General features: G+C 33.8%; 1 long non-coding RNA gene across 1 annotated transcript in view; it reads right to left on the bottom strand.

Annotated features, from left to right (window-relative positions):
* The window catches only part of LOC125613737, a 30,529-nt gene extending 22,513 nt beyond the window's left edge, over positions 1–8,016 (bottom strand). Inside the window, exon 1 of the long non-coding RNA XR_007344302.1 lies at positions 7,365–8,016. This is a non-coding gene — a long non-coding RNA (uncharacterized LOC125613737). The remainder of the gene's footprint in view (positions 1–7,364) is intronic.
* Positions 8,017–8,228: the final 212 nt, after the last annotated feature.

Raw genomic sequence — 8,228 nt, forward strand, 5'->3', positions numbered from 1 at the left:
AGAAAAAAGTAAGTAATAATGAACATAAAAAAAAAAAAAATCTTTTAATTTTTTTTTTTTTTTTGTATTTTATTTAGAGACAGGGTCTCACTGAGTTGCTCTGTGCACTGCTAAGTTGCTGAGGCTGGCTTTGAACTAGGGATCCTCCTGCTTCAGCCTCCTGAGCTGCAGCAGATACAGGCATAAGCCACCATGCCTGGCTTACAGATTTAATTTTAAGTAACTAATCTGCAATATCCAATACTTTAGGTCAACCTTAAAGCTACATTTGTCCTATGCTCCTCACTCCTAATTTGAAACATCTGATTACTGTAAAATAGATATCATTATTCCTTAGGATTTTATTAGAATTTACTACAGATTCCAATGTTAATATTAATTCATTAAAAAATCTTTCAATGATGGGAGAAATTGCCATTACCAAGCAATCTGGCTTTAATGGCCTCTGTATTTAAATTAAAAAGAATAAATAAGTTTCAGAAATTCTAGAGAAACTTGATAAGACACACAATCCTAGCCTGGCATTTATTAGTGTTGGCATTTATTATTTCATTTGGTTTGATTGCATTTGTTTATGAAGCAAGGAGGAGGATTATCCTTGACACTTCATCAGGAATTATTTCAAAGGCTCTGAACTACTGAGTGTAAATGGCAGCAGGACAATAACCTGTCTTCCAAATATTAAAACTTGGAATTATTCTATTGCAGTATAGGAATTACGATGACAGGAATTTTTACTTTGTATCATTTATTTTGTTTTCAGACTGGCATAATGGTTGGTATATAAAACATGTTTCATTTATTGTGAAGAATCAAAGAAACTGAGTGAAAGAATGGAGCCAAATATAAACTGTGAGGTCTTAACACAGCTATGAGGCTCTGAGAAACATCAAAGAGGTGCCCATAATATTTGATTGTTTTGGGAGGGTTCAATGTGAAATCCTTAAATCAACATGTAATAAGGAAAAAAAATTGACATTTTTATTCTATGCTGTTGACTACTTACAATTCTAAAGATACATAAATACTGTATAACAATCTGAGAAATTTGCCACTTTCAACACTTATTACTCAAATACAAAACTCTAAGATATTCAAAACACATAAAAATAAAAGGAAATTTAATTGGTACAAATAGGAAATTCAATCTACCTTATGTTTGTATAGTACCTTATAGTTTCTTAGCTTTCCCTTTCTCCTTGCTTGCTCACTCTGTGTATGTCTGTGTGTGATATACATTTACACACATCGTGTGTCACTTATTATCATACTGTAAAATACTTAACAATTCTGCATTTAAGATATAAGATAAGAAACAGTTTTATTGGTTAAAAAATAAATGATCTTATTTTTGAAGTAAATAAAAAAAAAAAAAAAGAAGACCTGGTGTGACAGCAGATATCACAGGTAAAAGAAACAGAAGAGTAGGACAAGAACTGGTCTTTTCATGTATATGCAAAGTAAAGTCTCCAAACACTTTCTGGTGACAAGACAGCAGACTCCAGTGAATAGGAGCAGGCTACACAAGGATGCTGAAAAACGGTGGTAAAACTCAAAGGAGTAGCACATTTACTAGGACAATTAAAGAGAGTTGTCTTAGGAATAGAAAAACCAAAAGAAAGCATATTGGCAGAGCAATGAGAACAAGGAAGTGAAGGGGAAAGAAAGCACAGTCCAGTTGGCATATGACTGCACCATAGGATTAACATTATTCAGTTTCAGTTCCAATCACAGAAGCAGTTTTCTATCCCTCTTCATAAACATTCCATTTCTGACTTCCTGTGAATTTATTTCTATAGATTTGCTACTCTGTATGGCTCAGGTGTGAGCTATCCCCCAAAAGCTCATGTATGAGTTAATGCAAGAATATTTAGAGGTGAAATCATTGGGTTTTAAGACCCTTAAACCACTCAGTGAATTAATCCTGCCATGGGTATTAACTTAGTGGTAACTGAAGGCAGGTAGAGTATGGTTGGAGGAGGTGGACATTGGGAGCGTGATGTTGAGGTATATATTTTGTATCTGGTGAGTGGAATCTCTCTCTATTCTTCCTAATCATCATATCTTGAGACACTTCCCTCCACCACACTCTTGCACCATGATGCTCTGCCTCACCATGAGCCCTGAGGAATGAAATCCACTTTCTATGGACTGAGGCCTCTGAAACCATGAGCCCCCAAGTAAATTTTTCCTCCCCTAAAAGTGTTTTTGTCAAGTCTTTTGAACACAGCAGTGAAAAAGCTAACTAAAACAACTATCTACCTGGCTGGAAAGTAATTGTACCAATAATAGAAAATTTAATCAATTTAGAAGGAAAATATGGAAACACATACATACATATATGTCTGCATATATTTTTTACATTTAGGTAATAAGATTTCATGAAAATAAAAATAATCAAATTATTATTTTTCTTCTATTACCTTGTATTTACATATAATTTATTTCCCCCAATGTCTCAATTACCTAAATATTGTTTAAGTTACCTAGGTATCAGCCAATTTATTGTTTTCTTTTCTTGCAGTTGTATGTGAAATAATCAGACTCAGTCCTGGACTCACAGTATAGGTGAAATGCCCTTCCTACTCACTCCAAATCATCTGAATTCATTGACCAACTCGCTGCAACATCTCTCCACAGATTTATAGAAGTCTTTCGACTGAGAGTGAGCACAATGTCCCAGATATACCTTCCTGCCCAGTACTAGTGCTGTGTTTCATTCCTTCAAACACCTACTTTTTAGTAGATGATAAATGATTTTAATCTGAATAAAAATTAAAAGTATCCTGCCAATAAAAGCCAGCTAATCATGATCGCATTCAGAGATTATGACTGCAACTGTTTAAAAGTATGTACATTTGATAACAAAGTAGACTGTAAGAAATTGCAATTTTAAAAATGAATAGGTGGGGGCTGGGGATGTGGCTAAAGCGGTAGCGCACTTGCCTGGCATGCGTGCAGCCCGGGTTCATTCCTCAGCACCGCATACAAACAAAGATGTTGTGTCTGCTGAAAAACTAAAAAAAATAAATAAATATTAAAATTCTCTGTCTCTCTCTCTCTCTCTCTCTCTCTCTCTCTTTCTCTCTCTCTCTCTCTCAAAAAAAAAATGAATAGGTGGGAAAATGAATAAGTCAAAATTTGAACTCACAAGAATGTCAGTTATTAAGTATCATTGCTAATGATCAATATTATCTAACCCTGTCTAAAATATTGCAAGGAAATATTGCTTCCATCATATTTTTTCTTTTCATTAATAGGTAGTCTATACTCTTGACTATTAATTTTAGCATACCTTGCTTTACTGTCAATGGGGACATTATTGCTCACAGTTTATTCAGAAAGCAACAGATCTAGTTTAACACTCTCATACTTGGGTTCTTATAATCCAGATAAAATCCAGTAAGGGCCTTAGCTGATTCTATACGATATTTGTTTTTTTTTTTGTTTGTTTGTTTTAAAGAGAGAGAGAGAGAGAGAGAATTTTTTAATATTTATTTTTTTTTAGTTCTCGGCGGACACAACATCTTTGTATGTGGTGCTGAGGATCGAACCGGGCCGCACGCATGCCAAGCGAGCGCGCTACCGCTTGAGCCACATCCCCAGCCCCATGATATTTGTTTTTAAAAGGAAACATTATTTATATAGTTAACTGGGTTATTCAAATGCAAAACTGAGATAAAATGGAATACACACTCAAATGCTCCCCTTGAAGCACTCCAGGTTTATTTGTAGTTTGGATATATACATGAGAAGGCATATTCCTCTTCTCAGTACAATATACCTCATACAGACTGTTAAAACAAGTAGCTCTCCTGAGTGAAAAGGTATAGTTAGAACCTTTGGAAAACATTTAGTCCAAATCATAAAATACTGTGTCAAAGAAAAAAAAAGCCCTACTAGGCATTTATTCTATTATTTTATTTAAAATATATAAGTACCACTTGCCTCAAGCTATGATAATGGTCCCATGCTACATCACTATGTAGGCCAACAAACTCTCCAAAATTACAGTTATACTGTGAATACTAAGAAGTATTTGCAATATCTGGACTGAGAAAAAAAATTTTAAAATACCAAGATTAAGAGGTAGGACTGTGAGCTTTGATGGTTGTTTCCCACTCACTTTCCATGTAGCAAAGGCTTTTTGACTTCTCAATTTGAAAACTCAAGGATTATACTTGACATTGGTATCTAATAGCCTAAATTTGTGATTCCAGGACTATGCACTAAGGTAACTTTGCAGTGATAAGTGGACTCATCTAGCAGGCTGTGGGCTATTTTAAAATTTCAAGGTAAATATAACAAGGCTCAACATCTATCGTATGAGTCATGTAGTCAAGGTATTTCACAGTTTCAACATTAGTGAGGGCACATTCCTTTCTAGGACATCATAGCTGTGTGAAGTTGGTCTCAGCAGGTGATGTGATAAAATCAAGTATCTCCTGAAAATCCTTGTGGAACAGGTAATGAGGTTCCCAGTGCTCAATCTGATTCCAAGGTATGAAAAGTAGTAAAGTGCCCAACATATGCATACACCTTATTCATAAGTAATTAGTAAATAATTTCAGAATGAATTAAAGTATTATTTTCATTTTTTTTTCAATTTAGGTTATCAGGACATAAATACTTATTAGGTTGTTTGGCTATAACTGTTTAATAATCAAAATTCTTGGTACTTATTTGTTGGCCTAGTGAACTAGTCCATTTCTGAGCTGCTAAAATTCTAAGAATTATATGTACTTTTCTGAAAACAAAACAAAACTATTTCCCTGTAATTAGGATCACTCACCAAATCAAACCTGAAGGAGAATTTGTGTTATGCAACATACTAATCAATTTCTCACCTGATTCTTACTGTTAATTTTGATATCTTCTTTATTCTTCTGTATTTTCCAGCTTTTGCTAGATTTATGGCCAAACATTTATAGTCACTGGAGCTTTTCTATACTATGGTTTTGAGTTTATGTGTAAATCTGCCAGGTAGGTAAAGCCTGGTGCAACAATGTCCTGATTGTGGAACCACAATTAAGCCCTCCTGGAAAGAGTCCAGAGCCCACTTTCCTTACATGCACTCTACTCAGTGGCTAATGGTGTGATTTTAGTGTTTCTTTTAAATTCTTTTCATTGTAAATGTGAGACAAACAAAATAAAAAAAAAAGAATGTTTTCAAAGATTTAAAACTGTTTAACTTGGTTATAATATTTAAAAGCTTCATTTCAACATAGAACTTTCTTCAAATGCTAAGCTTACATGTTTAAACAGTATGGTACCACAACAAAGAAACACACACATACACACACACATACACACACACAGGCACAAAGAGGTTATCTGATTACTGAGACTGAAAGGCAAATAAATTAAAGTAAAAAGGAAATTGCTTCTGCAACCTTATAGAAAACTGCATAGAGAAAATAAAACAATGTTATTAAAGACAATTATTCATTCATTTAGTCTTTCCATATTTTCCTATTTATTTATTTATTTATTTATTCTTCTTTTTGGGGGGGTACTGTATAGTTTGTCTTCCTTCCTTACCTTATTCTTCCACTTTAGAAATCTTTGCATAAACCAGGTAAACTTCTCCAAGTTTATACATATACAAATGGTTTGTAAAAATTCTTTCTAATCCTAAACTAAGAAAAATAAAAACAAAAACAAAGCAAAGGAAGAAACAAAATCAGAAAGAGTAATGATTATTTTCAAAATCCTTTCCAGGAAGTGTATAGTGTTTAACCAGAGAGGCTAATGGTAACACAGCAATATATTTCTATATTGGTTAAAATTGAACAGCAAAATTAATGAGAGACAAAGACACACACACAACACACACACACAGAAAGTGTATGTGTGTGTGTGTGTGTGTGTGAGAGAGAGAGAGAGAGAGAGAGAGAGAGAGAGAGAGAGAGAGGGAGAGAGGAGGGAGAGGGTCATCATATAGCTACACGATTTTTTGTTTATTTGAATGCTATTCTTTCTATATCATCATAGCATCTTGTACCAGTGCAGGTTTTTACATTGATTTTTTCCTATTCAGTTCATCATATTGACCTTAAGATTCCATACAACTGTAAGATTTTATATTGAATTTTGCCCAAAGGATATTAAGAAATCTTTAAATTCCTATTATAAAGTTCTAAATTTTAGAGTATCTAAAAAAGAATGAGAGATTTTTCTGACCATACTTTGATCAAGATAATGAAAAAGTTCACAAAATCTGTTTTCAAACAATACCTCTTACAAATGCATCATATAACCTGAGATGTTTTCTTAATTTTCTAATTTTAATAAGGGTTAGTTGTCTTGTAGTTTCTATGGCTGGATAATTTCATAGTTATTGATTTCATGATCACTTTACAATTTTTTATTTGCTTTATTAATTGTTGCCACCTTAATCTCTTCTTTATTTTTTAAAATGACCACACCTATACTTACTTATAGGATAGTGTTTGCTCACAGAGTGAGTGTTCTTTGATCTTGGGTCTTATTTCACCTACTTATTAGACAAATTTTACCACAGTGAGTACTTAAGTCATGATTGAATTACCTTTTCCTGGTTATTAGAGTAAGCCCAAGTTGTAAGTGACATGATCATTGTCAGCCATAGGCAAGAGAAAGCAACATAAATATAATTTGATCTCATATCACCAAATTATATCACTGAGTAATCAAAAGACAACATTATTTTTGCCCGAAAAGGAATAGTTTATAATCTGAGTACAACTACATATCTGGACTGTGGAAGACAAGTTTGGAATGATGAAAATGAACTTAGGTGGGTAAGTGCATAAAAGATTAATATGAATATTACAGTAAAAGAAACTGAGAGCTATTTATTATGCCTGGCAAATAGTAAAACAACAGAAAATTAACAGAATATGCAGTCTGATGTTTAAAATAGTCAATAATAATTTAAGAATAAAAGAAAATTCCTAAGATTATGTATTAGCAATGTTTTTAAACATATATTGATATTGACTGGTGATTTATAACCTAATGACAATATTTTAATGTATATCAATAACAGAACCAAAAGCATTATAATGACTATGTCATTAATTCATTGCTTAAATGAATAAGTGTGATTTCGTAGCAAAGACATAATAATCTTTTGTTTTTCAAGATTTCTTGGGTTATCATATCTAGAACAAATATTACATACATATGTGAATATAGATTATCCAAATTTTCTCTTAGCCAACTGACAAGGAGATTTTCTCCTTCTATCATCTCATCTAGAAGAGTCTGTATTGGTCAGAGTTTTCCAGAGAAATGGAACCAATAGGATATCTATCTATCTATCTATCTATCTATTTATCTATCTTTCTATGAGTGAGATTTATTACAAAGAATTGGCTCACATGACAATGGAAACTGATGAGAATCCCAAGATCTGCAGTTGACCAGCTGGAGATCCAGGAGAGCCAGTAGTGTAGTCTTAGTGCAAAGGCCTGTGAACCAGGAGAGCAGATCTTGCAGTTCCAGTTCAAATCTGAAGGCTTGAGAACCAGGAGAGCCAATGTATAGTTTCACTGTGAGTGCCTGCAGATTCCAAAACAAGGAAGATTAGATGTTTCAGTCCAAGTCAAAAGGCAAAGAAAAGAAAAAGAAAAAGATAACTCAGGTCAGTCAGAAGGAAATTCCCACCTCCTTGTGGGTGGATGAGACTTTTTGTTCTCTTTAGACTCCTTGGATGGGGCCCTCCTACATTAGGGAGGGGAATCTGCTTTAATCAGTCTACCAATTCAAATGTTTATCTCATTCAACCTTTTGAATGTCCTCACAGACACATGCAGAGTAATGTTTGACCAAATGCCTGGGTACCATGGCCCAGTCAAGTTGACACAAAGTTAACCTTCAAAAAACCCTTTTGTACTGCCGTTTTCAGCATTAAAATACCTATTGCTTGGTCCTTACCACATAATTTTCAAACTACCAAATCTCCTGTGCCTGCTGATCTGAAGAAAGTTCAGATGTTACAGACAGCAGAGAATTCCTAAGCTCTGAACTCTGCCCATGCAAATTTTCTTAGGACTGTTTGGGACATTATATTAATTAAAAATTTATGGCAGGTGATAACATTTACCTTTCAAGAGAATACTTACATATTTTATTAAAATAAGAAAGTTGGAATAAAGCATGGAAATTCCCATGGAAAGGAGCCTCATGGGAATGCACCCTTAATATCCCATCAAGCCTCACACAAATCCCACCATGTGGGGGGT

The sequence above is a fragment of the Marmota marmota genome, unplaced genomic scaffold (assembly GCF_001458135.2).
Source record: "Marmota marmota marmota unplaced genomic scaffold, marMar, whole genome shotgun sequence".
NCBI lineage: Eukaryota > Metazoa > Chordata > Mammalia > Rodentia > Sciuridae > Marmota > Marmota marmota.